Source organism: Oncorhynchus clarkii, chromosome 20 (genome assembly GCF_045791955.1).
Source record: "Oncorhynchus clarkii lewisi isolate Uvic-CL-2024 chromosome 20, UVic_Ocla_1.0, whole genome shotgun sequence".
NCBI classification, from domain to species: Eukaryota; Metazoa; Chordata; class Actinopteri; order Salmoniformes; family Salmonidae; genus Oncorhynchus; species Oncorhynchus clarkii.
The window spans coordinates 27,018,356-27,034,192 of NC_092166.1; the positions used below are offsets into that span (position 1 = coordinate 27,018,356).

General features: G+C 44.0%; 1 protein-coding gene across 1 annotated transcript in view; it reads left to right on the forward strand.

The window, feature by feature from the left end:
• Window positions 1-8,152: 8,152 nt before the first annotated feature.
• The window catches only part of LOC139376142 (tensin-3-like), an 82,074-nt gene continuing 74,389 nt past the window's right edge, over window positions 8,153-15,837 (forward strand). The window contains exon 1 of the mRNA XM_071118383.1: window positions 8,153-8,336. The gene's annotated coding sequence lies outside the window, so the exon portion shown is untranslated. The remainder of the gene's footprint in view (window positions 8,337-15,837) is intronic.

Here is a 15,837-nt window from a genome sequence, read left to right on the forward strand (position 1 = left end):
TCCCTCCCAAGTTTCAGCTCATGCACTTTCTTTGCTTTCTGCCATACCATGTCACATAGCCTAGGGCAATGTTTTCCAATTCCAGTGTACCCCCAACAGCACAGATTGCCCATTATATTGACCAGATACTCAAGTGGCCGCTCTAACGATTACAATAAATGTCTTAAAAATGAAGGCAAGATCAGGTGGGACCATTCTAGCCAATAAAATGGCAGATGTGAATAACAGGCACAACTCCGATATAAAGTGTTTTTTTTTTCTCAAAGTTGTCGGGATTATTCCCTGTACACTCGTAACATCCTAAGCATCACAGAACTTCTATTCGATCAAATAAGCCACGTGTAGCTAATAAGCCATTACATTTTTTTGTTGTTAACTCATTGACTTCCATGCAAAAACTCCTTGCTTGGTGAGTGAAACAAAAAAAGCCACCTGCTGGAGGAGACCAATTTTGGGCCCAGTTATCCCTCTCGCTTTGCCTCTTCCTCATTTTTCTTGTAGCCCCAGACAAGCACACCTGATTCAACTTGTCAACTAATCGTCAGGCCCTCAATGAGTTGAATCAGGTGGCTTTGTCCGGGGCTACAACACAAATGTGTTCTGTTGGGGGTACTTGAGGGATGGAGTTGGGAAACAATTCCTGAGGGGGTTAAGACTACCTCATCCCCATATTATTACTTACTCTCTTGCTCTTCTGCACCCCAGTATCTCTACTTGCACATCTATCAATCCAGTATTAATGCTAAATTGTAATTATTTTCACCTCTAGGGCCTATTTATTGCCTACCTCCCTACTCTTCTACATTTGCACACACTGTACATAGATCTTTCTATTTTTCTTTATTTTGTGTTATTGACTGTACGGTTGTTTATGTGTAGCTCTGTGTTGTTGTTTTTGTCGCACTGCTTTGCTTTATCTTGGCCAGGTCGCAGTTGTAAATGAAAACTTGCTCTCAACTGGCCTAACTGGTTAAATAAAGGTGGAATAAAATAAAAAAGGTTGTGCACAACATTTTAGTGAATGGTAGGATAACATTTCAAGGATATTTAATTTAAAACACATTTCTGAATGTAGAGATGTTATCATCCTAATGTTAGATAAAACCCTAACTTATAACTCATGTCATTCTGCTGTGGGGAAATCAGTCCAAATCTCTCTGGGTCCTCATTGACTCTGGGGCCGATGAGAGCTTTTTGGACGACACACTGGCTTCCGAGCTGAACATCCCCACTCAGCCCCTCTCCATTCCCATGGATGTTAGAGCACTGGACGGGCGCTCTATTGATCAGGTCACTCATAACACCACTCCCATCAACCTACCTGTGTCTGGGAATAACAGCGAGACCATTCAATTCCTGCTCATTAAGACCTCCCAGATTCCCATGGTTTTGGGATTCTCCTGTCTCCAGCGACACAATCCCCTCATCAACTGGTGTATGGGTGCTATCATGGGCTGCAGTCCGTTCTGCAATTGTCCATTGTCAGAAGTCGGCGCAACTTGCCCCGGGACGTCTTCCTGGGGGCTTGGAAGTTGCTCCGGACCTCTCCACCATTCCCGCGGATTACCAGGACCTCCGTGAGGTGTTCAGAAATTCCCGGGCCACTTCCCTTCCGCCGCACTGCCCCTATGACGGCGGGATTTACATTCCACCTCGGGTATGTCTGTACTCTCTGCCGGGACCAGAGACCAAGGCTATGGAGATCTACATTGGGGACTCCCTAGCTACAGGATTTATCCATCCCTCTTCCTCTCCCGCTGGCGCAAGTTTCTTCTTCGTGGAGAAAAAGGACAAGACCCTGCATCCGTGCATTGACTAACGGGGACTACTTTACTGTGAAGAACCGATATCCGCTAACACTCACTTCCTCGGCCTTCAAGCTGCTCCAGGGGGCCACTGTTTTCTTCAAGCTGGATCTACAACACGCCTACCATCTGGTGCGGTTACGAGAAGGGGACGAGTGAAAGACCGCCTTCAACACGGCCAGCGGCCACTACGAATATCTGTTCATGCCCTTTGGCCTCACCAACGCCCCTGCTATGTTCCAGGCTCTGGTGAATGATGTTCTCTGTGACATGGTGAACTGGTTTGTCTTCGTCTACATTGATGACATCCTCATCTTCTCCCGCTCCCCCACAAGAACACATGCACCACGTCCAACAGGTTCTTCAGCACCTTCTGGAGAACCAGTTGTTTGTTAAGGTGGAAAAGTGCAAGTTCCATCGCTCCATCATTCCCTTTCTGGACCACATCATCTCTGATGGGAGTGTCCAGATGGATCCCGAGAAGGTGAGAGTGGTGGTGGATTAGCCTCAGCCTACATCCAGGGAGCAGCTGCAATGCTTCCTGGGGTTTGCCAACTTTTATCGCCGCTTTATCTGGGGTTACAGCACCCTGGCCTCCCCCTGTCTGTAGAAATAGTAAGTCAACTCAGGTGCCTGGTTACAGCTAACGTTAACGTAAGACAACAAGCTTGGATTCTTATGAGCTGAATGTCTCTCTCGTTGATAACGTTGGCTAAGTAGGTCAAAGCAATATATAACTAGGTACGTCAAAAAAATTGCTAAATAACTGGCGAGCTAGCTAATGTTTCAACCCTTAATGCTAGTTAACGTTTGCTGACATTCTAGCAGGAAGAAGTGAGGCTAACTAGCAAGCCTACAGTTGTTAATGATGTCCATGTTACGTCAACCTAACGTAGCAGGCGTAGAATAAATTTCACTGTAAACAGCGAGGCACGCGTCCAAAATCAGAGGTCGTTCACAGGGTCTCTTCCTTTTCCCTTGAAAACCAGCTTTTTGCCGATGGCAACTAACTAACTAGCTAGCTAGCTTACTAATGGTACAGTGTCCCCTACGTATATCTAGTTAAGGTAGCTACAACATTACACAACAGATAAAAGGTAAATACACCCAGGGTCCTCATTGCTCTTTGCTGATTGCTCTTATTGTGGGCTGTTATCTGTGGAAAATCTGTCTCACGCCGACATACTGTATGTAAAGAACATACATAGATAGAATATAAACTGACAACTGTGTACAGTGCTATCACAGTAAAATGGGTGTCACAATTGCACTGTTGTCCCTGTTATCACAGCTTCTAGGAATCCCCCCTGATAATTAATTTTAAAACTACATTTTAAGTGAAAAATGTAGTATATGTCTGAAGCCGAAAAAGACAAAAAAAATCCAAAGCTAATTTGACCTAGCTTTTTTAGCATACGCAGCTTCACAACTTGTTAGTGCATAGGTCAAATGATCTTTTGAATTTCCTGCCTTTTTCTGCTTCAGACAAAGCTAAATATTTCACGTAAAATAAAAATAAAAATGTATTATCATAAAACAAATACAAATAAATATTGCTGGTGAGAGAATACCTCTAATGTGCTACATACAATACTTCCATTCACAAATCAAATTTTGATGGTGGTCCTATCTTTATTAATTTATACCAGATGTATGTTGTGAATAAACATTTAAATGAGAGTGAAGGGAACCCTTGAAGGAGCTATTTCCTTGAGGGCGCCAGACACTTAAGTTAGCAAAATAAGTTTGAAGGCTTTTAGGTTTGCCAGCACTGGTTTCATGTTATTAAGACTGCTATAGATACAAAGCATATGCAAGCTGGCCAATATCATATTAAATCCATAATAATCATTTAACTTTCCTTTAAAAAAATTGCAGGATTAAAGCTTGAAAAAGACAGAAAGGCCAGCACACTTGTCACGCCCTGACCACAGAGAGGCTTTTTATCCTCTATTTTGGTTAGGTCGGGGTGTGACTAGGGTGGGTACTCTAGGTTGTTTATTTCTAGGTTGGCCTGGTATGGTTCCCAATCAGAGGCAGCTGTTTATCGATGTCTCTTATTGAGGATCATATTTCGGCAGCCATTTCCCCACTGTTTTTTTGTGGGATCTTGTTTATGTGTACTTGCCAGTGAGCACTTATAGTGGCAAAATAATTCAAATGTAGCATTAACACTGGAGTGATAGATGTGCAGATGATGATGTGCGAGTAGAGATACTGGGGTGCATAAGAGCAAAAGAATAACAGTATGGGGATGAGGTGGTTTGGTGGACTATTTACAGATGGGCTGTGTACAGGAGCGGTGATCGGTAAGCTGCTCTGACAGCTGATGCTTATAGTTAGTGAGGGAGATGTAAGTCTCCAGCTTCAGTGAATTTTGCAATTCGTTCCAGTCATTGGCAGCAGAGAACTGGAAGGAAAGGCGGCCAAAGGAGGTGTTGGCTTTGGGGATGACCAGTGAAATATACCTGCTGGAGCGCAGCTATGGTGACCAGTGAGATGAGATAAGGCGGGGCTTTACCTAGCAAAGACTTATAGAGCCAGTGGGTTTGGGACGGATACAGTGGGGCAAAAAAGTATTTAGTCAGCCACCAATTGTGCAAGTTCTTAAAAAGATGAGAGAGGCCTGTAATTTTCATCATAGGTACACTTCAACTATGACAGACAAAATGAGAAGAAAAAAATCCAGAAAATCACATTGTAGGATTTTGTATTTATTTATTTGCAAATTATGGTGGAAAATAAGTATTTGGTCACCTACAAACAAGCAAGATTTCTGGCTCTCACAGACCTGTAACTTCTTCTTTATGAGGCTCCTCTGTCCTCCACTCGTTACCTGTATTAATGGCACCTGTTTGAACTTGTTATCAGTATAAAAGACACTTGTCCACAACCTCAAACAGTCACACTCCAAACCCCACTATGGCCAAGTCCAAAGAGCTGTCAAAGGACACCAGAAACAAAATTGTAGACCTGCACCAGGCTGGGAAGACTGAATCTGCAATAGGTAATCAGCTTGGTTTGAAGAAATCAACTGTGGGAGCAATTATTAGGAAATGGAAGACATACAAGACCACTGATAATCTCCCTCGATCTGGGGCTCCACGCAAGATCTCACCCCGTGGGGTCAAAATGATCACAAGAGGCACAAAATGATCACAAAATCCCAGAACCACACGGGGTGACCTAGTGAATGACCTGCAGAGAGCTGGGACCAAAGTAACAAAGTCTACCATCAGTAACACAATACGCCGCCAGACGTGCAGTGCCAGACGTGTCCCCCTGCTTAAGCCAGTACATGCCCAGGCCCGTCTGAAGTTTGCTAGAGAGCATTTGGATGATCCAGAAGATGATTGGGAGAATGTCATATGGTCAGATGAAACCAAAATATAACTTTTTGGTAAAAACTCAACTCATCGTGTTTGCGAGGGTTCCTAGTTCAGAACCTCCGGCGATGGTCGGCAGTCCAGAGCCTCCAGTGACAGTCTGCGGTCCAGAGCCTCCAGCGTGGGTTCCCAGTCCAAAGCCTCCTGCGAGTGTTCCCAGTCTGGAGCACCCGGCGACGATCCACGGTCCAGAGCCTCCGGCGACGATCCACGGTCCGGAGCTTCCGGCGACGATCCACTGTCTGGTTCCTCCGGCGACGATCCACGTTCCAGAGCCCCCGGCGACGGTCCACGGTCCGGTGACGACCCACGGTTCGGTTCCTCCAGCGACGATCCTCGCACCAGAGCCGCAATGGAAGATGACGTATCTGCGAGCGGAGTGGTTACTTCGCCCCGCAACCGGAGCCGCCCCCGACGGTAGATGCCCACCCGGACCCTCCCCTATTGAGTCAGGTTTTGCGGTCGGAGTCCGCACCTTTGGGGGGTGGGGGGGTACTGTCACGCCCTGACCATAGAGAGCTGTTTATTCTCTATGTTGGTTGGTGCGTGACAGTGACTAGGGTGGGTTATCTTGGTGACTTATGATCTATGTTGGCCTGGTATGGTTCCCAATCAGAAGCAGCTGTTTTTCATTGTCTCTGATTGGGGATCATATTTAGGCAGTCATTTCCCCATTGTGCTTTGTGGGATCTTGTCTAGATATAGTTGCCTGCGAGCACTTCATTGAGCTTCACGTTTCGTTTACGCTTTATTTGTTTTTTTCTTTGAGTTTCTTTTCCTAATAAAGAGGATGGAAACATACCACGCTGCATCTTGGTCCACTCCTTATAACGATCGTAACAGTGTGTGTGTGTGTGTATATCAGTGGCGTAAAGTACTACTTATGTAGTTTTTTGGGTATCTGTACTTTACTTTACTACTTTATATTTTTGCCAACTTTTACTTTAACTGCACTACATTCCGAAAGAAAATAATGTAATTTTTACTCCATACATTTCCCTTGACACCCAAAAGTACCCGTTACATTTTGACAAGAAAATGGTCCAATTCATACACTTATCAAAATGATATCACTGGTCATCCCTTCTGCCTCTGATATGGCAGACTCACTAAACACAAATGCTTTGTTTGTAAATTATGTCTGGCCCCTGAATATGAGTAAAAAAAAAAAAATAAAAAAAAAAAAAAGATTTTGCTGTCTGGTTTGCTTAATAATAGAAGGAATTTGAAATTGTTTATACTTTTACTTTTGATCCTTAAGTACATTTGAGCAATTCCATTTACTTTTGATACTTAAGTACACTAGAGGTCAAACGTTTTAGAACACCTACTCATTCAAGGGTAACTCTGGGTAGAGGTAACTCTGGGTCTTCCTTTCCTGTGGCGGTCCTCATGAGCCAGAATGCCAAGAGTGTGCAAACCTGTTATGAAGGCAAGGGTGGCTATATGAAGAATCTCAAATATAAATTGTGTTTTAATTGTTGAAAACTTGATTCCATATGTGTTATTTCACCGTTTTGATGTCTTCAATATTATTTTACAATGTAGAAACTAGTAAAAATAGAGAAAAACCCTTGAATGAGTATGTAGTATGTTTTTTGTTGTTGTTGATAAAAACAAATACTTTTAGACTTTAACCCAAGTCGTATTTTACTGGGTGACTTTCACTTTTATTTTAGTCATTTTCTATTAAGGTATCTTTACTTTTACTCAAGTATGACTATTGAGTACTTTTTCCACCACTGGTGTATATGTGTGTGTGTGTGTGTGTGTGTGTGTGTGTGTGTGTGTGTGTGTGTGTGTGTGTGTGTGTGTGTGTGTGTGTGTGTGTGTGTGTGCGTGGAAAGTGTGTGTGTGTGGAAAGGGAGGGGAAGGGAGGGAAAGTGGAGGAGGGAGGGATCAAGGAGGGAGGCAGCAACACAGTGGGAGGACTATCCCGTGCCAGAACTTGTGGCGGCTGCAGCGGCTAGCAGCCTCGTCTGACTGGAGGAAGTGTGTTGAGGGTTGATGGGAGCAGAGCAGCAGTTCAGGCACAGAGCAGAGCTTCCATTTTAATATTATTTTACAATGTAGAAACTAGTAAAAATAAAGAAAAACCCTTGAATGAGTAGGTAGTGTGTTTTTTGTTGTTGTTGATAAAACAAATACTTTTAGGCTTTTACCCAAGTAGTATTTTACTGGGTGACTTTCACTTCAGTCATTATCTATTAAGGTACCTTTACTTTTACTCAAGTATGACTATTGAGTAGTACTTTTTCCACCACTGGTGTATGTGTGTGTGTGTGTGTGTGTGTGTGTGTGTTTGTGTGTGTGTGTGTGTGTGTGTGTGTGTGTGTGTGTGTGTGTGTGTGTGTGTGTGTGTGTGTGTGTGTGTGTGTGTGTGTGTGCGTGTGTGTGTGTGTGCGTGGAAAGTGTGTGTGTGTGGAAAGGGAGGGGAAGGGAAGGGAGGGAAAGTGGAGGAGGGAGGGATCAGGGAGGGAGGCAGCAACACAGTGGGAGGACTATCCCGTGCCAGAACTTGTGGCGGCTGCAGCAGCTAGCAGCCTCTTCTGACTGGAGGAAGTGTGTTGAGGGTTGATGGGAGCAGAGCTTCCATTTTAACACGGCCTGCAGCAGCCAACAGCCAGTAGTAGGAGCCAGCAGCAACAGCCAGTAGTAGGAGCCAGCAGCAACAGCCAGTAGTAGGAGCCTGCAGCAACAGCCTGGGAGGGAGCAGCAACAGCCAGTAGTAGGAGCCAGCATCAACAGCCTGGAAGGGAGCAGCAACAGCCAGTAGTAGGAGCCTGCAGAAACAGCCTGGAAGGGAGCAGCAACAGCCAGTAGTAGGAGCCATCAGCAACAGCCAGTAGTAGGAGCCAGCAGCAACAGCCAGTAGTAGGAGCCAGCAGCAACAGCCTGGGAGGGAGCAGTAGTGGGGGCAGCAGAGCCTGAACAAAGTGAGCTCACAGAAGAAGTGCCTCTAATCACCGCATTCCAGCAGAGGAGAGCCAGTCAACTTCCTCTAAGCCTGTGTGACGGGCAGAGAGCTATTTTACTCGTCTTCACCTGGACTGGACTTTACCCACCTCTCCCTAGCAGTGTCTGACTGACGAAGGATTTTAAAGAAAGGAGGAAAATAAAAGTGACTTTCTTTGCTTCTAAAACGGTAAGGTTTGGTGTTTTGAAGTTGTTTGTAGTGCTATACTTGCAGGGGAGCTGGTTTCAGTGTTGCACTAGTTCATCAAAGTAAGTGGAGTAGTTTCATGGAGTCTGGGGAAGTTTTAACCTGTGGTTCAGGCACATTTCGCTTCGGGGAATTGATTCAAAATACCAGGCGGGATTCAGGATAGAGAGAGAAGTGGGTTATTACCGGTGTCATTCAAACTACAAGCAGTGTGGTTGTGATTTGTTTGAATTCGACAGTGAGTGTAGTTCATTAAAAACCATGATCTCCTCATCAAGCTTTGGCTGCAGCTTTTCACACAGTGAGAGAATTGCACAACTGTACATGTCCTATTTGTTGAGCCGTCTTTTGCATTGGTTTGGGTCTCCATGCTTTTTGGGGCTTTGCTGTGCTGGAGACCTTTATAATGTGAAACATATGGGGCCATTCCAGAGGTAGCATAGGCCTCACATAGCTCTATGAGTCTTGCATTTAAAAACACCTTTTTTTCAACCTCTTTTGTTGAATGGCTGGTCTGCTGGGAAAAGAAAAATATGGGGAGAGACAGAGAGAGAGAGTGAAAGAGAGAAAAAAAACAAGTTCAACTCTTCAAGCCACAGCTGCTGTGTGGTATTCGAGGCCTCAGGCCCATTGTTGATGACATGTACAAGAGTCCCTCTTACCTCACATAGGCTACACCCTGCCTCCTTACCGGTGTTTAGATCCCTCCCCTTTATCTCCTTAAAAGTCTGGATCCAGACACACACACACCTGCATTTACACCTTCGTATCTATAAAACATTCAGAAGAAAAGCTCTAATGCATCGTGAACACACATTAGAACACATGTAACAGTATAACTTTAGACCGTCCCCTCGCCCATACCCGGGCACGAACCAGGGACCCTCTGCACACATCAACAACAGTCACCCACGAAGCATCGTTACCCATCGCTCCACAAAAGCCCTTGCAGTGCATGGGGAACCACTACTTCAAGGTCTCAGAGCAAGTGACGTCACCGATTGAAACGCCATTTAGCGCGCACCACCGCTAACTAGCTAGCCGTTTCCCATCCGTTACACTAGAACCACCGCTAACTAGCTAGCCGTTTCACATCCGTTATACACACACATCAAGATGTTTTTTCAACTATCAGGTGTGAAATGTGAAACGAGTGTAGAAAGAAGTTAGAAAACACACGAGTTCTCTTATCTTCTCTGTCTCTCTCATTCCTTTGATAAATAGGCGGCAATTACAAAAATGGATTAGTAGGACCTCGTGGTTTGGACAGGTGGGTTGGCAAATGGCTGGTGTGTGTGTACAGCAAGCTAAGCTTAACAGGGCATTCTGTTCTTCACACGGCACAGACTGACTGTCGGTCTGAGGGCTGCTGGGGCAGTATTGTGTGTCACAGAAATGAAAGCTATCTCTTTTGTAGCCACACAGCACACATATGTAAGCCATTAGCTAGAGCGAAGAGAAGGAGAGAGAGAAAGAGAGAAAGTAAGTGAAAGAGAGGGATAGAGAGAGAGAGAAATAGAGGGAGGAGAGATAAAGTGGGAGTGTAATTCATTTTGGAACACATTCCTCTATGACCTTGGGAACGAAGGCGGTAATTAGGTGGTGCTTTAGGAGCCTGGTGGGTGCTGCTGTCACACACAGATTCCACTGAATTATTTATTTAGGTTCTTCTGTGGGGTTTTTTAAATATAATTTTTTTTAAATTGCTATGTTAGTTAACCCCTCCCTCTTCGGAGGACAAATATCGTAGTTTTTTTTTGTTGTTGCTTTTTTGCTACATATACAGTGGGGAGAGAACAAGTATTTGATACACTGCCGATTTTGCAGGTTTTCCTACTTACAAAGCATGTAGAGGTCTGTAATTGTTATCACAGGTACACTTCAACTGTGAGAGCCGGAATCTAAATTTCTAGAAAAATCCAGAAAATCACATTGTATGATTTGTAAGTAATTCATTTGCATTTTATTGCATGACATATGTATTTGATCACCTACCAACCAGTAAGAATTCCGGCTCTCACAGACCTGTTAGTTTTTCTTTAAGAAGTCCTCCTGTTCTCCACTCATTGCCTGTATTAAATGCACCTGTTTGAACTCATTACCTGCATAAAAGACACCTTTCCACACACTCAATCAAACAGACTCCAACCTCTCCACAATGGCCAAGACCAGGGAGATGTGTAAGGACATCAGGGATAAAATTGTAGACCTGCCCAAGGCTGGGATGGGCTACAGGACAATAGGCAAGCAGCTTGGTGAGAAGGCAACAACTGAGAAGGCAATTATTAGAAAATGGAAGAATTTCAAGATGACGGTCAATCACCCTCGGTCTGGGGCTCCATGCAAGATCTCACCTCGTGGGGCATCAATGATCCTGAGGAAGGTGAGGGATCAGACCAGAACTAAACGGCAGGACCTGGTCAATGACCTGTAGAGAGCTGGGACCACAGTCTCAAAGAAAACCATTAGTAACACACTACGCCGTCATGGATAAAAATCCTGCAGCGCACGCAAGGTCCCCTGCTCAAGCCAGCGCATGTCCAGGCCCGTCTGAAGGTTGCCAATGACCATCTGGATGATCCAGAGGAGGATTGAGAGAAGGTCATGTGGTCTGATGAGACAAAAATAGAGCTTTTTGGTCTAAACTCCACTCGCCGTGTTTGGAGGAAGAAGAAGAATGAGTACAACCACAAGAACACCATCCAAACTGTGAAGCATGGAGGTGGAAATATCATTCTTTAGGGATCCCCACCATATTGAGGGGAGGATGGATGGGGCCTTGTATCGCAAGATCTTGGCCAACAACCTCCTTCCCTCAGTAAGAGCATTGAAGATGGGTCGTGGCTGGGTCTTCCAGCATGACAACGACCCGAAACACACAGCCAGGGCAACTAAGGAGTGGCTCTGTAAGAAGCATCTCAAGGTCCTGGAGTGGCCTAGCCAGTCTCCAGACCTGAACCCAATAGAAAATCTTTTGAGGGAGCTGAAAGTCCGTAATACCCCGAAACCTGAAGGATCTGGAGAAGGTCTGTATGGAGGAGTGGGCCAAAATCCCTGCTGCGGTGTGTGCAAACCTGGTCAAGAACTACAGGAAACGTATGATCTCTGTAATTGCGAACAAAGGTTTCTGTACCAAAAATTAAGTTCTGCTTTTCTGATGTATCAAATACTTATGTCATACAATAACATGCTAATTAATTACTTAGAAATCATACAATGTGATTTTCTGGATTTTTTGATTCCGTCTCGCACAGTTGAAGTGTACCTATGATAAAAATTACAGACCTCCACATGCTTTGTAAGTAGGAAAACCTGCAACATCGGCAGTGTATCAAATACTTGTTCTCCCCACTGTACATACATTTTACCTATACATTTGACATACTCTTTTAACATATCCATTTCAAATACATGGTACTTTTATATATAACAATAATACATTACTAAACAAACTCTTTAATCCCAACCCTCAGCCACTCTCAGCCCATCCCCCCTATCACCATAGACCAACCCTCAGCCACTCTCAGCCCATCTCACCTATCACCATAGACCAACCCTCAGCCACTCTCAGCCCATCCCCCCTGTCACCATAGACCAACCCTCAGCCACTCTCAGCCCATCTCACCTATCACCATAGACCAACCCTCAGCCACTCTCAGCCCATCCCACCTATTACCATAGACCAACCCTCAGCCACTCTCAGCCCATCCCACTTATCACCATAGACCGCCCTTGTTTGGTTTCCATGTGCCATATATTTTTCAATTGTGCTGGGATTATTTACAACATTTTTGAATCGTTCTAATCGTATATTATCCAGAGCTAAAGAAGAAAACCTTTCCTACGAGTATTATTATATTATTTATTGACTGACTATGGCTTTCCAGATTTGCCCAACACTGCTATTTGTAAGGTTCATGTTGTGATTTTTTAACCATTCCTGAACCTATGACCAGAAACAAGCTACATAGGGGCAATACCAGAATAAATTACCTATTGATTCTGTCTCTTCACAGCAAAACCTACAGAGCCGAGATTGTTGTATGCCCCAAACATATAGCATTCTGTTGGTGGCAAGAATTGTATATAATAATGTATGTTGAATAACTCTAATTGTTGAGTCAAGTGTAGTTTTTTTGTACCAGTTCATAAACCATATGCTATGGAATTGGTACATCAAAAATCTCATCCAATTTACCTTGCAACTTGTATGGTGCAGCTGTCAACCTTTTTGTCCTCAGATGAAACTGGTACATTTTTCTATTTATGCCTGTTCCTTTCAGACTATTTGTCTTTAATCTTTAATATATGGCAGAATAACAAGTTCCCTACCTTCTCCCTTTTCCACTTGCCTCCTCCATTTTTGTGATAGTGCTGCAATCAGTTGATTGTAAATTTGGATTGAGCAGATATTCCCAATTATTTTTGATAACTGCACATGTGACATAACTCCTCCATTTCTATTCATAATATCATTAATAAATATAATAGAATTTTTAAACTAGAATTTTTTTATTAATCAAAATATTTGATTTTAACCATAACATTTGTTGTAATATTTGTTCTATCTTTTCTTTTCTGGTTCTTCTGTGTTGAATGAGGGTCAAAGCCACAGTGCAGCTTTTTTTTTTTGCAACAGATTCCTCGGTTTTGTTTATTTCGGTTCTTTGGTGTTGAATGGGCATCAAAGCCACAGTGTAAACCTATCGAGCGAGACAGGAAACGGACAGAACAAACTGTGGCCTATTCTCTTCTCCCCAAAGCTACTTCATCCACCCAGCCTGTCATGTCATGGTGGGAGATGTTATCCCTACTACTGTTTGAAGCGTGCTGCTGCTTTCTATCCATGCCAAGTTGTCTGAGTGACTGATGGGAATCAGGGAGGGTTATTAGATGGTGTCCAGATTGAATGCTAAATACCTTCAGGGTCCCACAGTCTCTGCAAACTAGCCATAGGAAGGATAATTGATCTACTGCACCACAAGCAAAGAACATGCAGTGCTGAGTTGAAAAGATGAACTTCATCCATTCACAACTATCTCCCCAGCTACGGTGCTCGTTGGCCTCGTTTACGCGGGGTCTCCGGGGGGTTGCCTCGGCCGGCGCCTAGCAGCTGACTTAGAACTGGTGCGGACCAGGGGAATCCGACTGTTTAATTAAAACAAAGCATCGCGAAGGCCCAAGGTGGGTGATGACGCGATGTGATTTCTGCCCAGTGCTCTGAATGTCAAAGTGAAGAAATTCAATGAAGCACGGGTAAACGGCGGGAGTAACTATGACTCTCCTAGAGACAAGCCCCGGAAGATAGTGGAACGTGGGCAAACAAACTCAATACAATACAAGAAAAGGGAACTAAAAACCTCAATGAAATCGGCAGACGACCGGAGGGCCTCAACATAATATAACTACTAATATGTATATATAGCGGGCAAGAAATGTATAAACAAAGGGGCCTCTAAACAGGACCCCAGCACCCATTAATGGGGATGAGTACAAAGATAAGTTTAAGGCCCAAGCTTTGGGGCCGTGCCAGCAGTTAAAATGTAAATATAGCACCTGGCTGCCGGGCCAAGCACACTGACTCCCAGAGAGACAGTAGGCTCCGTGTGGCTGGTTAATACATTGGTCCACAGCATGGCCAAGTCCTCCCATGCTGAGCTGTACTGAGCCATATCCCCCCTGCAGCAATATCACATTAGTTTCCCTATTTCTTTTTTAATAGAAGTATGGCACGTTTGACTCATTCATAACATACTAACCTTAGGCCATGGTGGAAAGGCTGACTTTGTACTTTATTGACTATAGATTTGGGCTCTGTCAATGTTTGGTTAAGAGAGAACTGGGAGGTTTCTTTTTTGGAGTGTTGCTTACATTGACTGCTCTCCTTTTCACCACTGGAACATATGTCTGGTTTAATGTGACCATGGTGAATTCTAACTAACCCCAAAATGGACGGCATTGCCACAAACTACCCTTACAAAAAATATTGCAGTCAGAGTGCAGTATAACTGCAGTACAATGCAGTCATTCTGCTATTACTGCATCCAAAATACCACAGTCGACTGCAGCTACTGCACTTTTACTGCAGTTTTAAAACTGCAATATTTTTTTGTAAAGGTGTCAATCATGAACCAAGACCAGCCAATAAGAACAGTTCTAAGTTTGATGTTTTGAGCCAAGAATGGGGGGGAGGTTGTTGGCCATCAGGTTGCCAGGGGTGGACTGGGACAAGAATTCAGCCCTGGCATTTTATCCACACCAGCCCACATCGCAGTGTGACGCCAACTCACACACACCCGATACACCCTACACAGGCAGTAGCACTGACACATAACATTGGCACTACAGTACACCATTTCTGAACCATTTCTGTACCAGTGACTGGCGAGTCTTGGACCTCCTCTTTTTTTTAACCAGCTGATATTTAAAACAAATACAATAATTAAAAACACCACTGGAGATACAACTCACCACTATAACTGTTCCTCTGTGTGGAGATACAACTTACCACTACTACAACTGTTCCTCTGGAGATACAACTCACCACTATAACTGTTCCTCTGTGTGGAGATACAACTCACCACTATAACTGTTCCTCTGGAGATACAACTCACCACTATAACTGTTCCTCTGGAGATACAACTCACCACTATAACTGTTCCTCTGTGTGGAGATACAACTCAACACTATAACTGTTCCTCTGTGTGGAGATACAATTCACCACTATAACTGTTCCTCTAGAGATACAACTCACCACTATAACTGTTCCTCTGTCTGGAGATACAACTCACCACTATAACTGTTCCTCTGTCTGGAGATACAACTCACCACTATAACTGTTCCTCTGTCTGGAGATACAACTCACCACTATAACTGTCCCTCTGTCTGGAAATACAACTCAACACTATAACTGTTCCTCTGGAGATACAACTCACCACTATAACTGTTCCTCTGTGTGGAGATACAACTCAACACTATAACTGTTCCTCTGTGTGGAGATACAACTCACCACTATAACTGTTCCTCTAGAGATACAACTCACCACTATAACTGTTCCTCTGGAGATACAACTCACCACTATAACGTTTCCTCTGTCTGGAGATACAACTCACCACTATAACTGTTCCTCTGGAGATACAACTCACCACTATAACTGTTCCTCTGTGTGGAGATACAACTCACCACTATAACGGTTCCTCTAGAGATACAACTCACCACTATAACTGTTCCTCTGTGTGGAGATACAACTCACCACTATAACTGTTCCTCTGGAGATACAACTCACCACTATAACGTTTCCTCTGTGTGGAGATACAACTCACCACTATAACTGTTCCTCTGTGTGGAGATACAACTTACCACTACAACTGTTCCTCTGGAGATACAACTCACCACTATAACTGTTCCTCTGTGTGGAGATACAACTCACCACTATAACTGTTCCTCTAGAGATACAACTCACCACCATAACTGTTCCTCTGTC